Source organism: Lagopus leucura, unplaced genomic scaffold, assembly GCF_019238085.1.
Source record: "Lagopus leucura isolate 7727_CA_CO unplaced genomic scaffold, USGS_WTPT01 Super-Scaffold_100019, whole genome shotgun sequence".
Classification (NCBI taxonomy): Eukaryota; Metazoa; Chordata; class Aves; order Galliformes; family Phasianidae; genus Lagopus; species Lagopus leucura.
This window is the reverse complement of record NW_024962273.1, coordinates 7,251,229-7,276,500: the sequence shown is the minus strand read 5'-3', so window position 1 is coordinate 7,276,500 and position 25,272 is coordinate 7,251,229. Positions and strand designations below refer to the sequence as shown.

Genomic DNA, 25,272 nt, shown 5'->3' with positions numbered 1-25,272 from the left:
ATTTTTTCCCAAAATGTTTAAGAGAACATTTCACAGCTTTCCTGCTCAAAGACTAAATAATGTAAATGAAAGAAAAATTATTATGCCTAATTACTTCTAGTGAGATATCATGCCTACATTAAGGCATTGTCATTAAAAGCTTCAGTGATCATATAGCAACTGGAAAAATAATGTAAGTGGCTTTTAATGTTGGGAGAATTCAGTTAAGCCTAACCAGCTCCCATCTGCTCTAGTTTGCATCAGAGTATCTCAGCCTTTTATTTCTGTAAGCTGATGTTTGTCAGGATTCCCAAGGGCTTCTTTTCACTCCATTCCAAGCCCCAGTGCAACACTGTCAGAACAACACATGACAAAGTGTTATTATATTTAGAAACCGAGACAAAATATCCTTCTGTTAATTCTGAAATGCCCTTTCAACCCCCCTGGTTTCCTACCCACATCTGCTGTGGCATGGGAACTCCCTTAGAAAAATGCACCTTCTTTCCTTTTTTTTTTTTTTTTCCATATCTCTATTAGTATAAAATGGTCAGGAATACACCTTGCACCTCATCAAACGCAGAACATGCAAAAGAGTGAGAATTAAGTATATTACATTATCACAGACCTGGTCAGAAACTGATGCAGACTAAAGGTGGTCAGGAGAGAGCAAACAGCACCAGCAGGGCTGCTTAAACCAGCACAACATTCTTAAGTAATGTGCAGCTACAGCCTATTTCTTCCAAGTTCTTTGCATGATGCGCTTAGGGAGCCAAACTGCTTAACATGGGGTCATGCAAGCCATTTGAGCAGACAGGCACTAAAGAGGAAAGCATTTGTGCCTGATTTTGGATTGCAGCCAGAGTATTTTCCAGAGGAAGATAAAATTTAATTAAGTTTCATAGGTTAAAAACATTTCCTCGCTGTTGTTGTCTGTCATAATGGTTTAGAAATGCCTAATCAAGTCTCTTTCTCCCTTTCACCCTCACATTTGTTATTAGTTCATTGCCCCTTGAAAGCTCAGCTACAGACACTTTTTTTTTTTTTTAATTTTAAATGATTATTAAAGCATTTATTCCAAGGAAGAAATAGAGATGGCACAAAACAAGTATGTTGTGCACAAAAATCTGAAAACCTATAAGAAGCTCTCTGGAAATAGAGGGCAGTATAATATTTTAAAGTTGTGATGTAGACATTATTTACTCACTAGGAAGGAACACTGTATCATACAATGTGCTGTCAGCTTTTACGGGCTCAAATGATCACAGGACAAACATCTCATGTCAAGTGAGGGCATTCAGCCTCTATTCAAGTCTGAACTTCTGATTGTGATTTTTGTTGCTGAAAGTCAAGTTTGGAAAGGGAAAAATTTGAATGATCTCCACAAAGCAACCATGGATTGTGAAGGGAAACAAGCTGATCCATACTGCAGTGAATGTACAGCACAGTTTACTGTAACTGCTCCAGAAACCAACTTGGGATAGAAATAAATAGAGCTTTGTGCCACAGTGGTAAGGAAAAACTTTGGTGATAGGGATCATATCATAACTCTTCTTTTCACTGTGGGGCTCTACATCACGATGACTTTCATTTCACTGCAGCCATGTATAAACTGATAATTCCTATTTGAATTGTTGAGGCAATTCAAAATTAGTCAGTACTCTGGAAAAAAAATCAGAAAGCTCCATATAGGAAAAAACAGGAGGTATCAGTTTTGCTACCAGAAGTATTACAGGAAGTACAAAGAACAGCCATAATTAAATACAGGTTGAAAGAGAAAATTAAAGCAAGTTTCCCTGAAATAATTTTCTTGCTCTTATACTGATCAGCAACTTTTCCCTTTTTCAAGGTTACCTTCTTTGCCTTAATCTTAGAATTAAACTTTAATATCATTTTCATACACATTTACACATTGTTTTGCTACTATTTTTCTACAAACTTTCCATGCAATAAAATGTTTCCTCTGCTTTTCAATTGTACTGTTCCCCCAATAATCTCTGCATTTGCTTCTCCTTTTTTTTCCCGTTCTTTGTACACAAATTGTCCATTCTTCCCATTCTTCATCCCAACCTTCCACTTCACTGTCTACCTCACTGCTCCCCACCCTGTCCCACAACTCTGTTCTCTCTTCAGTACACATCAGCATGTCCCCTAGTATCTTGCAGTGGCAGCCCTGGTCACCATTTAACTGATGGAATTGCAAATGACAGGTTCATGATAGAGTGAACTGCAAGTATTGTCCTCCAAATACATATGAATATGAACTTCTAAGGCTCCAACGCAGCCTTTTATTCGGGGGCAGGAGGGCGGCCTTCCACTGTTAGGAGACTTTAAAAGCACCACTGGTTACACAGTTTTGTTGAGTTGTGACTCAAGTAAAGAACAAAACAAAGATGAATCATGAAGACCTTAACCTGGAAACCTGTCATTCATTCTGGTCCATTCTCCTGCTGCCTCCTGAAAGTCTCAGCTGCACACGAAGCAGACAGCAGGAGCTGTCATAACCAGCTCCAGAACAAAGTTAAGGAATGGCACACTCCAGTAACCCTGCCCTCTGCTTTAGAGTTCACTCTCACCCGGTGCATAGCTGCTCAAAAAGTAGCTTCTGCCATCCCTCCCCTCATTGTCATTGTAACAGGCTACAAAGTTCCCTGAAGTCCTTTCAATTCTGTGATCTTTGGATCCTGTATCTCATCCTGAAGAGATGAAAGTGGACGAGTAAACTATTCAGCTCAGAAAGTGAGGTCTGAGTGGCCTAAGCAGCAGGAGTTAATTAAATTCAAGATACATCCAACCTAATTTGAAGTACTATTCCAGCTGACCTGTCCTGGTGATCAGGTCATGCCGTACAAGAGCCAGCCATCGAGCCTCAAATGGGAAGCAGAAGAGAAACTTGTCTGCAGTCTAACATGGCATCCAAAGCTCTTACTCAAGAGAATTTTTGTAATGCATATGGCACAGCATTAAAATTAAGGGGCCTGAAGGTAATCAACAGTGCTAACTTATTTATCAGTGGGGCTCACCTAAAAAACATACACACGCTTATGGCATGGCATGAAATTACTACTCATTAACATATGGAGGTATTGAATTCACTTTCATGTATCAAGTTGTTGACTGGTACCCCCAGTTACACTACTGAACTAAGTTCCAGCTGAGCATCAGGCACAAGAGAACTAACCCAGACTGAATTGCACTGGCCACGGAGTGGCTGTCAGCCTGCAGCAGTCTTAAAATCTGGTTCCATGTATCCATATTATTTACTTACACAGTCTCTACCCAGAGCTTCAAACTGGTCATAAATTTCTTTAGTCCTCATGACAGGTTATTTTGGGGCTCTTGTGGTATTTTATGCTCAGTACCATTCACATGCCATTATCAGAAGGATGAGATCAATTATATAGGGAAGGTTGCCCACACTGTAGATAAATGTACTCTGAGCCAAGCTCTGAAGCACTGGTTTGTTTGTTCTGAAGCCCTGTAGACACCATTAAGGATCAAGAATTTTAGATCCACTCCTGTACCATGTAGCCCACACTCCCACAGCTACATTCTGAATCAGTTACATCTAAGATGGAAGTGGAAAGCATTATGCAATGTTTCTAATTATGAACTTCTAAACTCCAGACTTACAACGTTGCCATATCTCAGAATTTAAAAACAATCCATTAGACATTTCATGCTATCACAATTCTAGATAAAAGTCCAAGCTGTGCACTTTAAAGTCCTTAAGAACAAGAAAACGTAACTTTTGCTTTATTGTTACTCAGAACTCAAAGGATTTATAACTGAGTGTTTGGATTTAACAGAACTATTAACCTTACCATACAGGTCACATGAGCTCATGCTCTTTCTGAGAGCCCTTATAGAACAATTTGTGTCTATTACTTCTCTGAACACCCACCAGTGCTTCCAAAGACACAGAAATAATCCAATTCCTGATGGGAACAGCTGTATCTTAGAAGAGCATGGCCAGAAGTTATTAGCTCCCATGCAGAAATCAGGCCTCCAAAAATTTGGTATCCACCACTCCAAATTGGAGCACACAGTTATGCTAAGTTTCCACTCACTGTTGTAATGATGTGGCACAGAAAATAAGAGATTAAGCCGCCACCTCAGCTCATTCCAAAATAAATGATGTTACCTGCTCCAGTTTAACGTGGTCAAGTCTTCTGTACTGTATTTCTGACTCCCTAAAATCTGATTTAAAGAACATTTTGTTCTACAGTTATAACTCTCTCCCAAATGTCTGTCAGTGTGTTCTATACCTACTCTTTTTTTGGAACAGTCTACTTGAAAAAGATGAAAATAGTAGAAGCAGCAAATTATCTTCTTGCAACAACCCAGATATACACCCTAAATCATAAGCATTCAACTCATTAATAGCATTTCCAAACCCCTGTACAGCACTAATGCAGCATAAAGAATGTCCACAAATCTCGGATACTTTCCCAGGCTGACACTTGTAATGCACAACATGTTTTCAACCATCTCCACCATGGTTTTCACTTCAAAGCACTCAGGCACAGGTGTGAACCGTACTGCCCTTTATGCCTGAGGATCTAATGTCTGCTTCACATGCCAGCAGTTCAGTGTGCTTACCAAATTTGGGCCACGGTCTTACAAGCCAAGCAAAGGCTCTTCTGGAAGTAAAAACTATAATGATCAGCTGGAAACTGGAAAACAGGGGAAATGGTACAAAATGCAAATATTCAGATAGTAATAGAGCACATATGTGTTTTCACATCAGAAGCAGAAAGGATTATGGGCTCTTGGGACCAAAGTGTGGAAAACAGCAATTCTAAGCCTGTATTGTTTCTGATTTTGATCCAGCTGAAGTGGCTCCAAAAGTAGTCAAAAACCCCACAATTTATTGTTGTTTCTTCTGAAAATTTTGCAAGAATCAGAAAAAAAGTCTCCCAGAAAAAGAGCTAGCATCTTCTTTTTACTTTTGTTGGACAGGTGTCCAACCTGTAAAAGTTCCTTCTAATCCAAGTGAAAAAAAATAGCTCTTATTTTCTTTTAGAAAGTATTGGAGGGCCATACTTTACTGAATTTATCACATTGTTAAATCAGAGATGCTTTTTTGTTGTTGTTCTCTGACTCCTTGCTCTTAACATTATTATTTTGAGTAATCTGCAATTACAGAAAAGACTTATTTTTCATTGATGTGGCACTATGTATTAGTCAAGCAGGTTTTAACAAAATTTCAGTCTTTTCTGTGAATCTTGTTTATATTGTAAGTTAACCTGTGAGTACTGATAAACACAGTTTGGTCCTCAGTTTGATCAGACTGGAAACACAAATGTATTCCTGAGGATCTCTATGCTTTTGGCCCTCTGCATTCAGGAGAGTCTGAACACACCTACAGAAATCAACAAATACCTGGTGCTCCACAAATCAACCTGCAGATACATGACTGATGCTATGAAGAGTCCTGCTCTCCTGCACCATTCTACTGCTCTCACAGTGTGTCTAGCTGCACAATAGCATCAGGTCAAAACATTGATCAGACTAAAGGAAAACCTCTCTGAAATGAACACGATGGAATAAGAGTTGGACCTCTTGCTTGCAGGCAAACTGCACTAATTTAACATTCTGTCATAAAATAAAAGTTGAAAGCATTCCAGGAAAACATGAAATAAATTAGGACATGGGAGAAGAAAAGGGGGAAAAAGAAATAATAATCAAGGAACCTCCCTTGAAACTCAAAATGTGTTACATATAACTGCAAAGAATTACACAGAAAACAGACTTTATACTGCCCAATCCACTTTTTCAACATAGGAAAACGGCACAGTCTCTGCTAGGAGAAATTAATCAGATTTCCTTAGTTTCATTTGCTTCACAGATGATGTACAAGCTACCCTATAACATATGTACTGGGTAATCTGCTGTTCATGCCAGAGATAAGAGCATTGAGATTAACACAAAGTAATTGAAAACAAAGCATTACATTGGCTTTATCTTTTTGAACGTCTGCTTTACAATATGGCTTTATAGTATCAGATCTTTCTTCAGATCCAATAATTTGTTATAAATTACTTTAATCACAGCAGCATTAACAACATGCCTAGGGCAGACACATAGAAACATATCTAATGGCCTAATTTAGGTGCTAACTGCAGAAAAAAGTTTCCTCAGCTCAGATTGTAATCAAAGAAAAGGTCAAGTTTCCTGTAGCTCTAAGTCAATTGTAGGAATGATTAAAGGTGCATCCATCTGCCTTGCAGGTGCTTCTCACCTCCCTCATCACAGCCCTCCACACAGCCTGGCCCTCCAATGTGTCTGCCAGCAATTAGCCCTAATGAGCCAGTAGGACTTTCCAGAGAGAGATGCTGACAAGCTTAATTGCAGAAAGCAAGCGTAGAGTCTTTGCCTGCCATAACTCTTGCTTTTCCAGGTACTCTGCAAAGCTCATGCACTGCCCAAGAATACCTCCAAATAGCACAGTTAGGAGACAATGCCAAACTGTTATAGATTTCTGGAAGCTCAAGAGCAGTTTTTGTTCAGAACTTGGAATGGGGGACATATCCTGAGTGAGGAGAGATTTGTTCATATTTTGAGAACTGTTCCACGCATCCACTGACTTGCTTTTCCATTAAAATAGTTTTTAGTATAGTATTAGTATAGTATAAGAATAGTATTTTCTATGTCTTACATTTTATTTTTGTGTTATTTTTGTGGTGTAGTTACATTAATTGCCTTGCAGTTACTCAGATTACAATATGGTTCTAATTTTGATGTCTGTAATTACTATCATTTCATATAGTTAGAAGTTTAATTTAATGCCTGAATTACTTTTAATTACCTCTTAAGTTCCTTACTTTCATATTTGATACATGCACTTACTGAAAATTCAACTATCAAAAGATTAACTAAATTAGTCTATTTTCAAATTAACTTTTATTCTTGGGCAATTCCTAGTCATGTGTGCTCACATCTTTAATTATACCTTATAACATTAATGGATTTTTGTGTTGAGAAGACATTGCCTTAACTGCACTGTCCTTTTTGTGTTTGAGAATAGCATAAAATTTCCAAGCTCATGTGTGACAGCAATAACAGAATTCTATTTAAAACCTACTTTATGACACAATACAACCCAATTGAAAACCATCAGTAATGATGCAAAGATCATAACAAGCACTTATTTCCTGAGATCAGTAGGACTATAGACAATAAATAAATCTCACACGAACAGTTCCACCAAGAGCTGCTTTGTAATACATGCAGTTTTCTCATAAATGTATAAACTCCATTCACATCCTTTAGTTTTCATTTTACCACACAGACAACTCAATTCATTTCAAAACCAACAAGGTCCCCAATGAGTACTACCCGAATGTCCCCAATACACTGCCAAAACAACAGGCAACTTCTCATTGCTACAACAACAGCAGCCAAGACTGGCACTCTGCAAGAGTGCACAATAATATGTCATTCAGTCATTAGAAAATTGGAGCAGATAACACAATAATTACATATGAAACTCATTCTTTATCTTTCTGTGTAGCTAAAGGACATTTATATCATTTTGGATTGGATGTAAAATAATCTGAAGAAGTTCATGCAGTTCAGGTTAAAATACTGTAGGCACCTTTGAATACTTAGAAAGATCAGCTCTTATTTAGTGCAGCGAAATGTTTTCCATTCATGAGGTTGGATTTACCTTGCAATTTCTGAAAGTGGAGTTTGACATCAAATGACTAAACTGGATTTTAGGTGATCCAGGTCCTTCATGGTAAGAAACATACTTTTTTACTGTCTATCTGTCTATACTACAATAGGATCCTGTTTCGTATCAGACCTTAAAAACAACCATACAATGATTAAAACAACCATGAAAGCACACATTATAGCTCACATTTTCTACCAGACTTTCTGACACACATACAATTTTAAAATACATATCTAAATGTTGAGTAGTAATCAATACCTTTCAATCCATCTCATCACATAACACATAGAAATGTAGATGCATTCGCCATTTTATGTGTATATCTGGGTAACAACTACTCTCAAAAGAGGAAGTGACACGGCTCAGGTTGAGGTTTTCTGTATGAGCCGTTTCACTGATTTTGATAACACTCCAATGGGTAAAGTTAAACACTGTTTTAGAACTGAAGTTTACCAAAAACTCTAATAAATACATGATAGTGTGTAACAAAGAGAAAATGAAATCTTCAAACCATTACAAAACCAAATGAGATGAACTTACGTAGGTAGAGAATACCATGAGTTCTGAATGAAGCCAACATGAACAACAAGAATGCCTCCCTTCAGAACCACCCTCATTTAAGCCTGTGAGATAGAAGTATGCAGACAGCATTTATTCCGAAAGAATACTCAGAAATAAACATTCTCAGTCCATTTGTTACCTCTTCTATTTGGTGACCAGCATTATACAAGCATGGCGAAGAAATCTGTCTGATAACAAATTCTGCTCAGCTATTCAAATCCCTTGTATGCAGCATTCCTGATAAGTATCTAAAATTGTTTTACCAGTGTTAATGTGCAAGTTAATTGAAGGGCTTACATGAATCCATATGAACAGCTGAAAATTGCTTTAAAAACCCGTATGAAAGGTACTCTAAGCCAATGCTCCTTTACTCTGTTGATTAGTTTCCTGAAGAGACTATACAGAGAAAGAAAGAAATGAAGTAGAGGGGCAAAACAGCATTGAACAATCCAATGACACCATTTAACAGAGTACAGATGCTTCTGTCCACAGTGAAGATTGCCTCTTTCTCTGTGCATGTACAGACATACACACACACAAACTGAATCCTACAGTAAATGAACAGTGATAGTAGATACAGACAAAAGGGAGAGATTTGTCACAGTGTTTAGTAGCCCAGGTATCCAAAGAACTAGATGTCAAGTGTGATCCTTTCCAACAGCTTCTTAGCTTTCTGTTCCCATTGGCATCATCTTGTGGGGTAAAAGAAACGTCAGGACAAGGCAAATATGCTTTTACATATACACACATATAGACTCTCTGATCATCAGTTTTGAATCAGATAGCTATTCTTATTTGCTTGTATATGTGGAAATATTTGTAAACAAATATAAACAGTAATTGCTGGCACATATAGCAATTTTCAGCTGAGCTAAATATCAAATATATTTATGTAGCTTCTGCAAATCATCTTTTGTGGGGTTTTTTACTGGATACAAGCCTCAGCAATTACTGAAAAGTAATCAGCACAGAACCTTAAAATATACAGAGGATTAACCTAACAAGAAAAAATATCACAAAACTATGTACCTCAAATTACTGCCCAGCGTTTCATTAACTTTATGGTGAACATTAAGCTAATAGTATTAATGGAAAAGCTGATTTATCTGCAGGAGTATAGTTATCATGAAAACATTTTTCTCATTTTTAATTTAGTCTGATATTTTTAATTAGGTGTGAATCTTTAACTGTATTCCACAAATCCTTTTTCTAATGCAGCCTATGAATTTTTAAATTACATTTGATTTCTTAGTTAACTACTTTCTGCAAACACTATTAATAATAAAATTTAAATTCAGGAAATAAAAAAATAAAGATAATGAATCAAAACAATGTGTTTTGTTGGATGCTACTTTACCAACTAACCTTTCCTGGAGAATTTATGCCAAAATTTACATCTCTTAATAACACAATGGTATTTGAGATATTGTCACATAATCTTACATAAGATAATTTTCCAATGTACATAAAAATTATATGTAAAAGCATATATAAAATTTATCTCATTATCTATGTATTGATTGTTTAGTTTGAGAACAACTAAACAGCAAAAAAGAGGGCTTCTCCAGTCTAGGGAAAGAATATATTTTTCATTAGCAATATCTGAATGATTCCTAATTCTTAATCTGTTATATTTTAACAAATCTACTGTTAGGCTACTTTCTTTCAGGTCTAATTTTAAAAAATTTCTTTTCTTCATAAAAAAATTAAAAGAGAAGTTTTTGCATTTGGATTTTTCATTCCATGTTTCAGTTCTTCATAGTAGATACTGCAAGTGAACATCCATATTTTATTCTGATTGTAAACCATTAACCTTTTATTTCAAATAATGATGTGAAAAGCAGACAGAATTACATAAATGGTTCTTATAATGTCAGAATTCATGATCTCATTTTAAAATCTAGAAAATTTAAGAGCAAATCTCATCTCTTTTACTTTCCACTTCAGTTGGAATATCTGAACATGTACAGAACTTGGACACTTTCAGCCACTCTGGAAATTAGCTGGGAGGGAAATAATTATATTCTAATTTAATGTAAATGACTGCATTTCTCTTTCTTCTGTGACCAAAAATGTTTTCTAGCAAATATAGCAGTCTATTCCTCAGAGGCTTGACCCTTCTTAATGGCCATGTCTATATAAAGAAATGCCATCATTTTCAGCTGCTCATTTTCAGCTACCATTATACATTTCTTATATGACAGAGCAATGTAATAATACTAAACTCAAGAGGTAATTAGTGATTAGTTTCAAGTGCTGATTTATCCAATTAATTCCACAGCCATGTTAAGGCTTATTTAATTTCCAAAACTTATCAAATTTTGCTGTTTGCTCTCCTGTTACTTGCAGAGACATGGTAATTCACCAGTCTTTTCCATCTCTCAGTCCCCCAGCTGATGTGATCATTTACATGATATATTTATCAAGCTAAGGAATATTGTTTTGGGTAATTTAACATAATGAAGCCTACTTGTATGCTGGTTTATCATTAAGGTTACAACATACCAATGATGTATTACACTGCAGAAATATTTGGATGGTTCAAAGTAATATGCATTTCTTTGAAACAACAAACAATTCAGAGTAATGATTAATTCATTAATATATAATCATAAGAACATTACTTTTGTAATGCATTCTACTCAATACATTATTCTAATACGTCTTTAACGATATTCTGAATATTAATGTCAGCATACCATCAGCTGAGGGATTAGAATCTAAAAAACTACACTTGAAATGAAGCCATCGTGGAAAAAAAAAATTGAAGATGCATCTATCTCCTTAAATGTCTTAGTACTTGTTATCCAAAGAGAAAACACAAAAGAGAAATTCCACATTTAATTCCTACAGCTTTCTTTGTATTGCAAGGAATTAATAATTCCTCCTTGTAACTATGTGAATTAGCTAGAAGAAAATTCTATGCCAGTTTTGTTGGTTTTTTTTTGTTTGTTTGTTTGTTTTTAAATGCATGCTTTAACTGACTGATAATACACCTGCTATAGCACCATTTCATCTCTAAAGGTCAAGGAGGAGCTTTTCACAGAGACTGAGGCTGCTCATCTGCTGATGAGCTTATTTGTAGCACTTTCAGCCCAAGAACTGGGAAGACAATCACAATGAACAGCAAGATCTTACGGGAGGCAACCAGATCACTAATGAAGAACCACTTGGAACTGGTTGGCAAGTTTCAAGTTCTCTTTTTTTGAGGGAGTGCTGGATTCTCCTGGATTCTTCGATTCTGTGATTCTCCGAGCAGAGAAATGGTTATCAGTCACTGAAAGAATGTAGGAATAGCAATAATAAATCCATATTTAAATAATCACAGCGGTGATTATTTAATAATAATCAGTGGTGGCTCAGCAAGCCTCCAGAGCACCAGCAGATCTGGAAATGTCCATGCAAGTAATGCTATTATGAGGCACAGATATATGGGGCTCAGTGTCCCAGACTACCAAAAAAATAATGGCTCCACAGCCAATAAAATAAACTTTCAACACGTGAGGATGTACAACATCTCTCTCTATTTTTTCTATTCTCTGCTTGAACTTCTCCAAACCTGGGCAAAAGCGCTTGTTCTAACTCTGATCTCTTCATTTATTATTTGAAAGAAATTCAGCTTCCTAAGTCACACGATGACTTTCTGAAGGGAAATTAAAACTGCATCCCGAAGAGCTAAGTCAACACATCAGAGGAGCTCTGTGCAACTCATGTTGGGTACACCACTTGAGGTACCTGCTGATGGTGAAAATTGTGTTGGCATATGCCCTACCTCTTTGCAGCTGAGTAGGCAAGGCAAACTACTACATCTTCGGAGGAGCTACAGGACTAAGGGTTGAAAAATGTGCAAAATTCTGGTCCTTGAGGTGGAGGAGAAGAGGAATACATTTGAAAACTAGAGCATAACTGCTCGATAGAAAAGAATACTATTTTTAAAAAGGATGTAAGATGCCTCTAGGACCCAAGTAAAAGCCATTACGCTCAGCAAAGTTCATTTCCTTCTGTTCTGCACTATGAACATTCTAATGATTTCCTGAATGACCCCACTGTTTTTGTGTGCAATCTTTCTGGCTAGAAAGTAGTGCATTAGTAACTTTTGAAAGATAATCCACATAAACACCTCATTATCCTATTATCTGCATTACATTGGAAATACTAACGTCAGAAGACATTACATGAAGCATTTAATACATCATATAATTTAACTGAGTTCTCCTAAACAGACTGTATTTGCACATACCACCTTTTCCCTTTTAAAATCTAAGATCAACATAATTACAATTCTTTCAATTCTTCAAGTCATACAAGATACGTTTTTAATATGCTGGTACACTCTAAAGTGAAGTATTACCAAAGACCTTTAGACCCATAATTAAATCCATGTATTTCCCTTTCAATTCCATGTTCTGGAATTATACCTGCTCTAAGCAGGTCTCCTTTTGTGAGCTTTTACAAGAATCACAGAACTGCGTAGGAAATTTCTAGTCCTTTGTTTTACACTAAATTTGAATTATTTTTTATGTTTTGAAAATACTTTATTTTCAGTGAATGATCTAAAGTACTAACTGAATTAAAATGACATGACATAGTTAGTAGAAGGCTTAAAACATTTAGAATAAGATATTTGTCCACTGAAACACTTAGTATCATAAGAATAACTTCTTTCTCTACTATCCCGTTATTTGGGACATTATGTGACAGCTGCACAAGATGATCTTAGAGGTCTTCTCCAACCTTAATGACTCTTTGATTCTATAACCTTTTCCTTGAAAATGTGGAGTCCATTTCTGAAAAAAAGTACTTCACACTGTTACTGAAAGTGGCTGGAAAAGTTACAATCAAAGTTGTGGAATCTTCTGAAACATTAAGATTAAATTGATCCTTTCCAAACCAAAATTTCAGTAGTTTTAACAAGATGGCAATAGCGATGAGGCCAGAAAATAAAAATCCGAATCTACATTCTTGACCTACAAAATAGCTTTATTACTTGAGTGCAGCCACTGGATGAGCAAAATAATCTTTCCTCTAATTCACTGTACAGGCATGCTTCTTTACATATAAGTTCTGACAAACGTTTATATAGATGTTTCAGGGTATACACACACACACATTTCAGTATATATATAAAAGCACGTGTATGCACACACATATATTATGTACACATAAATTACAAATTTTATATGTAACTACCTGCCACAAAAGAGGTAATGCCTTTGGCTTCTGACTCTAATGCCTGTTTCTGGCTCAATTATACTGATTATGGTATATAGGAGAACACAGCTGCATTTGTGAGAAAACTCATTAACTTCAATTGCTCTGCAAATTTCATGACACAGCTCTAGACTGCAACCTAATTAATGTGAAGAAAAAAAAAAGTAAACAGAAAAAAAAAAAGAAAAAGAAAGGGGAAAGGGGAAACTTATCCAAATTATAGATTAAACCTAGAGAGCCAGAACAAGTAAAAGATACCCAGAATAAAATTTCTTTTTGTCTTGGTGGTCTACCACTTCATTTTATTTTGTTACTCTTTTCCTCACTTGGCTTATCTCATAGCAGACTATTTTTCTACACTAGACAACATCAATCATTCTATAATGAAACTGACTACTTTTTGTAATTAAGCATAAAGTGCTAAGTGTGGAACTGGCTCTTTTTCCTGTGATTTAGAAGAATGCATCCAAGCAACATAACCATGTAAAACTTTGTCAAAATCACTCACCTTGAACTGACTCAAGTGCAATTGCTTCAGTAATCTTTGCAGTAATCTCTGCACACTCCACAACTTCTCAGTACACTTTTGGGATACATATGCAGTTTTACACAGAGCAAAAAGCCATGGACACTCAAGATTTCAAATTTATCGCATCACACCCACTTGGAACTTCACTGAAACATCAAGGATTGAAAGTAAATCCTCATCTACAAATGCCAGCATCATCCACTTGAAATAAAGAAAATTTATATGAGAAAAGCTGGCAACCAACTATCACCAAGTCAGTCATTTCAGTTCTGTGTAAGAAAAGGAACAAACATTCACAGAGCACCTGCTGTAAATCTGCTCATGACCTAGATTTCTTCCTCCACTGTTGTGCGACTGCTCATAAACCTGCACTAGGTAACTAAAATTTTGCATGAACAATGACTATATATTTCTTTCTTTTTACTTCACTTCCACTCTTTCCTTGACTTAATTCTGCGCAGAGTAACAGTACAGGCTCCAAGGAAGCAGTATAGGCTGGCACTGCTCAGTCTTGCTTCAAATCTAGCTCCTGCAGCTGGGAGCAGGCAATAGTGTAGCCTGCTCTTATAATGGTGTACATGCCATAAAGGAGGCTTTGGGATTTATTCTGTTCCTTTATGCTGTCTAGGTGATTTTAAAAGTTGAAAAAGCAGCTACAGAGCAGCCCTGTGGAGGACATGGACTGTATCTGATGGCATATGAGAAACATTCAGGAAACTATTTGTACCTCAAGAGAAAGTGAATTCTCCCATCTTCACCAAATTGAAAAATGGGCTTCAACTCCTATAATGTCCAAGTTCCAGACTTGTAGAATCATAGAATGGCTTAGGTTAGAAGGGACCTTAAAAATCATCCTGTTCCAACCCCCACCATGGGCAGGCACACATCCCTCAGCCCCATCTATTCTGTACATCTCAACAGAACTATAAATCAGGGCTAGTTATGAGCATGAAAACAAAAAACAAAAAAACAAAAAAAAACAAAAAAACAAAAAAACAAACAACGACAAAAAAAAGTGGTTTTAAAGCTGGTTTCAAAAAATCTGAAATACTGGAATGCTGAGTATATAGCAGAGAATGGTTTCTGCATTTATCTTTGCACTTTATATAGCTCCCTGCAAGGAAAGTCAAGAAAATAATATGGAGAAGGAGATTGAAAAAATCAGTGCTGGAGATCTTTCCAATAGTAAAGGGAGGTTTTCAACAGCAAATATTTTGAGCCCACTGCAAAACAAAATGCCCATAGTGATAACCTAATAGATTACAATTTGCTAATTACTTTTCTTCTCTACTTACCTACATCTCTCCCAAAGTATTATGCTGTAATTAAAAACTTATAATTCATCTTCAAGAGAGGGAAAAGAGAAGAGAGGGGAGAGAGAAGGGAAGAAAAGAGAGAAGTAGCTCCTTACTTGTGGAGGCTGAATAATCTTGAGAAGAACAGGAAACTCCTAAGTAACAAAACTTGCATACCGATTATTTATAGCAACATTAGGTCAAAGTACCAAGAAGCAGGCTTTGAAGGATCATGAGAATGACTTAAAATTCTTCAGATTTAAATTCTGGCCTGTAATTTTCTCTCTTTGGCTTCTAAATTGAATAAACTTGAGATTCACATTTTGTGCATACAATCAGGTTTTTCCAGAATAGCACGAAATATCATAAAGCCCATCATACCGGTTTCTGAAGAGTTAACCATAAATTTCAACTGAGAAAACATCCCAAGGGCAAGCTTTACTGGTAGCTGTTTGTGTCAATTGCTAGGCACGTGTACAGAACACCGTAATGTGTCTTCAACACAGCTCTGCTATTGCAGCAGCCCAGGTCACACAAGTCTCTCTTGTACCCTGTACACCAGGATGTATCAGGCTGACAAAACACGGAGAAAAAAGTGTGCAAATATAAATAACACTGTCTCAACACACACATTTAATGTAAGTTTTTCCACTGAGAGTATTAACTTCTCATTTTAACCTGCCTTGAAACCATTCTAGATATTTTATCTGCTAAACACTGCCGGATCAATATTCACTTCCCTCATGGCACTAAATATATAAAGGCAACTGATAGAGCTTCACATGGAAACTGCACAAAGCTGGAATAAGTCTTAAAAAAATTCTCAGATATATCTGACTTGCAAATACTGTTTTTCTGGGTAGGAGTGAGATGAGTACTGGTTCCTGCAACTCAGATGCTCTTACTCTATCATCTTTTCCTCAGACACAAAAACAACACAAAGTTTGCTCAAACAAATCAGCAAAAAATTTAGATATTACCTGATGAAAGATGGGAAAAAAATCAAGTCAATATATGTATTTATATGTATTTACACTGACTCGGGGAGGTTTTCGATAAGCCACATAGCATTAAATTTGGCAGCACTGAAACAAGCAAAGCATAGTGATTGCCAGTACCACTATGAAAACTTAATAATTCAGGAATTACTTTCCACAGGACAGCAGTATGTCTGTAATTACAGAAAGGTTAAAAAGATCAGTATAAAGCAACCCTGTTTCTACAGTACTACAAATTTTTAAACAGTAATGAAGGCTTAAATACAATTTCTGAAAGTCTTTGACTGTGAAGTAAAAAGACTGACCATAACAGAAGCTTAAGAAACTGTTCCTGGTTTGTAGTAGATTCTGTTAAGACAATAAATTATTTATTTATGAAACAGCAATTGTAATTCTCTTATTCTTAAGTAAACTCTTACATGTCTGCTGGTTAAAGCATTTGATTCTTACCAAAGGGGAGTGACTGCGTATTGCATATATTGGGGAGTGCTCACTACTAAGAACTATCTGCACCAAATTTACCCAAGTCATTAAAAACAACAAATAATAATAAAACAAAGCAAAGGTTTGTGTTGTAATGTTTTGAGGTGGTTCTCAAAAACAAACAAAAAAAAACAATACACAGGGACACAAAGCAAGATTCCTTAAATACTCCTTTAGCCTTCACAGTAAACCAGAGAGATTCATTCTGCTATGATTTGTGCAATTTGACTGGCAGAATAAAATCATTTTGCAAGTGAAAGCAGCTTTCTGTTTTACAAAATGAAAGGTTGCCTCATCAGAAAGAGGAGGAAGAACTGTAGGTCAGAACAGTGATTCATCTTCCTAAGGCAGTCACATCAAAGAGACCTTGAAAAAGTCAAATAGTTACTTACAGGCATATGAAAGAGGAAAAAAAAAAAAAGAAAAAGAAAAATCACATAAATGAAAATTGTCTGAAAATAAGCACCAATTGCCTGTCTGACCTTGGAGCTATATTGCCTTCTGCAGTGTATCACTAGGATGGGTGATTATACCAAAATTACTGTAGAAGACAATCTTCTAGGCAAGTTTTGAGAGAAAGATTGATGGGTTAGTAGGGGTACAAAAGATGAGGGAAAAGACAGAAAATGAACAGCAATAAAGAGAGGGAATACATTAAAAAAATAAATAAACTGAAGACAGACAAAGCTCCTAAAGTTTATTTTGTTTAACATTAATCCAAAAATTGGATGCATCTGTAAGGCATCCTTCCTACCCCAGAAATATATATCATTTTTGAATAGTTACAAATGAAAAAAAATCTCTCTTCCTTTCCTCTGATCTGGTCCGTATAGTGCTGAATGTAACTCCTGGTAAAAATCAATGGAAAGAATCCCAACAAACACAGGAAAAGCCCTCGTGCATCAACCTCGTGAGGTTGATTCTTTCTCCAATCCTTCCGTGCCCATCAACCCCATGGAAACAAAAATACAAAGATATGTAATGGGAATTATTGTCTACATTGAATGCTGTGGCACCAAAGTAATTGCAGGATGATCATTTCTTAGAAAACCAGGTGATAACAATGTGACATGGCACAGTTTCTCTTCTTAGCCACAATTGATTCTACTTCCCAAACCACACTGCAAACAGAGAGTTCTGTAATTCCTTCTTCGGTTTCAAAGTGTAGAGCAAAACCAAAAACTCAACAAATTATTTCATAAACAAACTGTAATATGTTGAAGAAAATAGGAGGACTAAGGACACCTAAAGTTCTCTTAATGCCTGCTACAGAAAAAAATACTTGCAAAGTGTATGATGTCAGTCTGCCATAGCATCAGAAAGGGAAATAATTCGCTCTCATGATGAACCTTCAAATGAAACACTGTGAAAGTATATAACATCAAATCATTGTTCCTAAGATTTTAATACTTAAATCTCATTTGGACAGAGACATAGAATTGATAATACTAACTTATTTCTGTATCCCTTAGAAATGTAATTGTTAGTGCTACTTCACATTCATCATGCCTTTTGCTGTTATTACAGCAATGAGAAAGACCACAAGACTGCAATCTCCAGATTATAATGAGAACTAGTGAAAATTATTTCTTCTTCCATTTTATCACCTTTGTCATAGCAGATATTAATTCTGTATCATCTGGGAACACTACGACATTACTTTACAAAATGTTATCTACGCAACACTACAATGACTTTTCACTATTCTGGTACATGCTGTTCTTTCAAAGCTCCTGCTCTGTAACTTGTTCCTTGATAAAGTTACATCCCTGTTAGGTACCAATTAGTGAATGTGAAGCCTAAGTAATAGCACTTCAAAGCAATGGAAAGGCTGATACGTTGATGTCAAAGTGAGGGTAGAGTGCATTCTGAACGTCTGCACAGTCTACACCTTCCCTATGGGATAATGAAGCAGTCTTAAAAGAGAGAAGTAGAATGGCTAATCAATCAAATTACAGCAGGTAGAAAAGGTCACAGCAGTAGAGAACAATGATATAATTCACAGATTATACAAGACACTAAAAATTGTGATATGACACTGAGAAAAAGACAATAACAATGACAGAAAATGGTAGAACATTAATCCAGTCCCATGACAACATTTGTACCCAAACTGGTAAATATACAACTGCAAGCTTTGTTAAGTCCTTGATAAGACTAGGTACGTGGTTTCATTTTGGATACACATATTTAATCTCTGTCAACAATTTCTGCTGATATTTAATGGAACTGGATGAGAGGATAAAGCTAACTCACACAAGTTGCATTTGCAAGGATATACATTTAGCATTCTAAGCATATACACAAAGATTTCACTATATGGGAGTCTTCTGTTTCAATAAGCAATTGCATGTGTCCTATAAAAGCCCAAGGAGATGCAGATAGGAGTTCAAAGCATACACAGCTGACATGACAAAAAAAATACTTAAATGTATGAAAAATATGTTCATTATTATTTTTAGTTTCTCTGTAAGATCCAAAATCCTTAGCTAAGGGTTCTTTCATATCTACTATAGTACATGCAAAGGAAGAGAGTCACCTTCACAGATTTAATATAAAATATAACCTGGCAAGTTTAACAGACGACAGCAGCAACTTTTAAGACAATATAAATGCAAGATTTGAACAGATCAAAAGTAGACAGAAATCAGCAGGAGGATTTCCCATGCTTGAATGGGCACCATATCAAGCTTTCATTACTGAAACTATTTCTGTATCATTTATATTTTCTAGTTTTCTAAGTCAATTAATGAATATTACCAACTACACCAAACTGTGATTCACCTATCCATCTCTACACAATGCATTTCTCATGTGTCATCACAGAAGAATGCTTTCCAAAATAATCAGAAAACAAAAATAGTGATTGCAGTCCATTGTGGAAGGGACATTTAAATAATAAGTACATAATGTTAATCTACTTTCAGTTAAACAAAAGAAATATTTTGCATAAGAACATTTGGTTTTAATTTAGAACAGAAGGAAGCACACACAAACACACAGAATCTCCTCCTTAAAGCAGGACTAACTTCATCAGTGGATGTGGCTGCTGAGAACCTGAAAGAAATAGGCATAGGCAGTTCCCAGACCTTCACTTTCAGGTGAATGAATGTTAGGCTATGATCTTAAGGTCCACATGTCTTCCCTTAGAACTTGCAATACTACATCATTATTAACACTGTGTTATTCTTTTTTAATACTTAGGCTCCCTTTTACAGCATAAACCTATCTAGCTGTAACAGAAATCTGCTTTCAGATCACTAAACCTTTGTTTCTTTTACTTGTAATCTTTGTGAAAACAGCAAATTTAGCCTGAAAGAATTGGATACCCTCCCCAACACATAAAAATAGTATGCATTTTTTTGATCTCACAAACTTTGAAATATCAGAAAAGTTAATCATTTCCCCAGACTATGCACTTATGTACTATACATTAAAGTCTGTTGCCAAAGATTAAATGAAGACCACGCACATTCAAATGTATCAGTTTAAACTAATTTTTAGTTGCAAAACTCACTTTTTGGTGCATTGATGATTTTTTACTTCGATTGTGATGATGATATGATAACCTGAGGAGTTATTAGAAAAGTAATTTCCCAGTTACAGTATTGAATGACAGTAATTACTTTTTCAATAACGAAAGTGAGAATACTAGGATAGTAAAGGAGAAATAAATTAGCTTTATGCCCTTCATTCAATTAAACTATCATACCAAGTAGCAAATGAATTACAGTGATTTAAGGGAAGGAATGGGATTTTTACATAACAAAGAGTTTAAACTGAAAATCTATACAAGCAGTGTAATATACTTAACAGCTCCTAAATTCCTATGCAAAAAGAGGCCTATAAAGTATGCCTACTAAAGTTCAGATTAGGGTTCCCAACACTGAAAGTGCCACAATTTCCACAGGGGAAAAAGCAACACATCCAAACAGGTATACAAACAGAGCAGAAAACAATGGCTGCACAAAGTCCAAACACCAATTTACTCATTGCCTACATCTCCAGCCCTGGACCTGCTCCCATGGGATCTCCATGAGCTGTGGCCTATTCTACACCACTTCCACTGCTGCACCACAGTCTCCTTCATGGCTGCATGCAGACATCTGCTCTGCACAGTGACCATGGGCTGCATGGAGACAGCCTGCTCACTCCACTGTGGGCTTCTTTTGGACTGCAGCAAACTTCTGCTTAACTATCCTATTAATATATTACATATATGCTGTTAATATATTATATATAGCATTATACTATGCTATTAATATATATTGTATATATTATATATAATATTTATGTATTTATATATATATTATATATATAATAAATAAACATAATTTATGCTATTAATATGAGCATAGCTTACAAATGAGATTTTGTAGGAAAATTTACTACCTTTAGGCTTTTAAGTATCTGAGCATTTGCAGGTAGCAACGTTATTGCATTCTACTACCTACATTCAACATTTGTGTGCACCTATTTCTTTTGGTCATTCAGCCCTTCCATCAGGCATAGTGCAGCACTGAATTGAGTTAATGAGTCTTACTGCACCACCTCCTCAAGAGGTTATGTGGCAGAATATTTCACATATTAGCATTTAATGGCAATCAGATATCATTTCCTATAATGAAACTCTCTGGGGGATGTAGAAAAAATTAATTTTATCTTTTTGAATATTTGAGGATAGTGCAAGTCAAGCAATTAAACTAACTTCTAAAGCTTCTTAGTGCAGGAATCAAGACTTCTAAGCTATAATTCTGTTATTTACTACATATTCTCCACTGCAGAAGCGAATCTAATCAACATGCAAATTCAAAACAGATCTTTATTTTCAGTAGTTGAATGAAGATGAGGACAGAACTTTTGCCTCATCTTTAACTACTGTATGCACATGACATTTCAATTTGAAGATGCTCTCAATACAAAACAGAGATTGCAGTGCTAGGAAAGAATAGGAGTTGTACATCTTCCATTCTATGATCAGAATCAAACCTTACTCGGTCATCAGACACAAGGGGAATACAAAGACATTTTGTCTAAGACAACCATATTCATAATAAAAATAGCATGGAAGAGATAATATTCAATTTATCTGAAAACTCTTGAAAGAAGAAAGGCAGTGGTATTTCTACACTAGCAAAAGAATAACGTATGTGAAATTCTGAAAAACAAAATACCACTATGTACCATAGTCCTATCTGCTTCTAAAGAAATACTACTATCAGTATCAGAAATAGCACCTCTTTATTTTTTTGATTACTGGACTCTCAAACACAAGATGAGTCACATGTTGCTATTATAACTTAAAATAACCTTTGCTGTTGAGAAAAATAGAGTTCCCAGCTCCATATTTTTTGAGGTGGTGCAGACCAGGACTATTTTATTTGAAATTTGAATATGATTGTAGACATTTCAACTAGACCTACCAAAAATAATCTTCCTCAAACTTCTTTTCCACACCTGTTTAAATAAACTGAAAAGTGGACCTGAAATGAAAGCAATTATTCTCTGTTGAAGATAAAAGCTAAGATGAAATTAGCTACATTAATTAGTCAGCAAATAGTTGTTTGCTGCTTCCCTACCAAATATCCAGACCTCTGTAAGTCTCATTCTTAAGATAACTCTTCTTGACTTTTTACTGAAAACTTTGGCAACTTGGATCAAAGACACCTGAGAGCACAGTGTTGCAACTTTGAGCAAATATCTTTGAGGACTTACTAACCTCAACACTTAACACCTACTGAAGTAGTAAAGGAGCATATATAAAAAACTAAAAATGCTTGATTGTGCTGAATAATTTATTTTAGGAATTTTAAGAAGTTCATGAGACCACAGCAATGAAAGACAGAGTTATCTTCTTTATGACACACATAATACAGAAAGACTACATTCCGTATTAGTGCTGTTGTAACGTTTTGTCCAAGTGCAGTCTTGTCACCTTTCAAGGAACTGAGCTTACATGTTTCGCCTGTTTCACATGCTCACATATGCCAAACACATATATCAAACACTGTGGCATAATGGCATTTTACTTACTAATTCAGAATTTAAATTTGAAAGCCCATTTTGCAATGTAGAAGAAAGATACAAATATCCTGTTGTCTTTATCAGGTCAATTGTTATTATGGGGATGGGCCATCCTGAGAGGATTCTTGAAAGTGCATTTGAATGCAACGACAGAGACCTGATGAGCAAAACAGTATCAGATATCTTTCTCTGCTATGGAAATACCCAGAGACAAATCTCCAACTATATGTCAAAAGTGACTGATGAATATCTGAATATAGTATAAATCAGACAGCCTATCATATACCATAAATGTTCATATTTATTTCTTGTTATCTTAACTGACAACTAAAGTATTCCAAATTCCCAGTGATCAGTTGTTTACATTCACCGCACATACAGTCAATATTTTTATGAGAGCTTCATACTTTAGTAACCCCAACTGCCTTTCTAATATTTCTGATTTTTTTTCTACTCAAAAGGAATAGAGAAAAGACATTCACCAACCACATATTTAGCAAACTTCTGGGCAAAAATGCACATTATATTTCCCTTATCAATTTGGAATATCTGAAATGCTCTAAAAAATTTCCATCTTGTATTTTCATTTTATATGGTGAGCATGGACATATTGCTAAAAGCAGTCATAATGCAGGGCTGAGACATAAGAAAGGTTTTGTATTCTTTTACATAGTAGTGCAATTAAATGATGATCTATACTTTGAGGATAATGCCCCTAAGTAAAACAGAGAGGCAGAAAAATGTTTTCCTGGGTGAATGTGCAGAGTCCATATAGAATCCTGGATATAATTTAAGAAAAATTTGAAATAATATGAAAGAAGTAATCCTAACCTACCTCTGTCTTTTTCTGCTAATGATGGTCACTCAAACAACAGCTAAATGTGTGCCTTATATCTTCCTTGAAGCACTTCTTCAACTACAGGAGATGACTGGAAGCATAACTGTTTAATCACCAAAGCCAAAATATTCATTTTGCTATGATACTTACATATTAGCCAGATGCATTACTTATCTGTACTTAATAACAGACTTACTCGTTCTACAATGAGCTCATTCACATGGGTTCAATGTAATAGCACGTAATAATTCACAGATTCTATCTTCATGGAGATTCATGTATCTGAAGTGTATTAAATGCCACCAAAAAAAAAAAAAAGAAAACACATACTTTTCATTTAACCTCCACACAGCTCAGAAGAAAAAAAAAAAAAAAGTAGGTTTTCAGAGGATTTCAAGGGTAGGAAGAAGATGAAATATATCAGAGTAGAAGAAGTGCTGCAAAGTGTGTTAATAATGCATTTGTACTACACCGCACTTTATTTGCGCATGTATCTGGAAGCTAAAATATAAGAAAACTGCACACACAACATACATATCACAGTAACCAAATCTGCACAAAGAAAAGGCAATTTTTCCACTAGAAGCTAAATTTCAAGGTGGTACAAAATTGATATTAAAATATGGCAAACTTCAATAAACAAAAAAATTGTTCTCTGTGCTATCATTTCCACTTTATGGAATTGAGATGGATTCTGACCACTGAGATTTCTGACTTCTGCCTTACAAGATCTTTATGAAGAAGCCAGAGGATCCATCCATCCAGAACTGAGGAAAGTGGAGCAATACTAACTTTACACCTATCTTGCTCTGTTTTTTTTCTGAAACACTAAAAGCTAGCTGTGAGCTGTGTAGAAACCAACGAAGACATCTAACTTTAAGTTAGTTTCACTAAGAAAATGAAAAAACAAGTCTTCACCTATGAGAAATAATCAAGAGACTCTTACAACCAGTAATTACCATATGAAACAAATTGTGACAAGAGAATTTCACTTTTCCTTGCTAAAAAGGAAGAAAAGATTGATTTCTGTCCCTTTCCCTTTTTCCTCTTAAAACAATTCCATTGTAAAAACACATTTCTAATGGGTTGCTATATAAGAAAAATCTGAAATTTGCCTTATTTCTCAGGCACTGCAATAATAACACCTTTGATTAGTCCTATGCCAGAGCATGTATTTCTTTAACCCAGTCCTAATAGTATGGAGGTCTCTGAGTAATCACACAGGGAGTCAACTACTCTTATGTTAGGGCAACCATTTGCTTGAGATGCACAACCTTTTTGTACTGTAGGATTATCTCTGTTGGTACCCAAGTATATTCTTGATTAGGAGGCCATATCGCAATCTATCATCAGTGTCAAGTTCCCCTCTGATAACATCAAGCACATCAGCGTAAGCAGAGATGCTGTGCTGTTGGTCCCTGAAAAGAGAGTTGCCTTTTTGTCCTGTAGTCAAGTCTCACATCAGCGATGCACTCTGTGGCAAAAGATGGGATATTCGGGGTAGTATTAGACCTGGTCATTCCAGTACTGACCTACACTTTACCTTGAGTCTGCTATCTGAGAAAATAACCAGAACTGCTGTTGACTTAATAAGCAAGATAAGGTATGTGCTCTCACCCCGCATGCTGATTTTAATGGGGTTACTGCTTTAGAATTTGACTTGAATTTGTACCATC

At 35.7% G+C, this 25,272-nt stretch overlaps 1 protein-coding gene across 1 annotated transcript in view; it reads right to left on the bottom strand.

The window, feature by feature from the left end:
• DPP10 (dipeptidyl peptidase like 10) overlaps positions 1-25,272 on the bottom strand; it is a 350,176-nt gene that overhangs the window by 245,790 nt on the left and 79,114 nt on the right. The window lies entirely within an intron of this gene.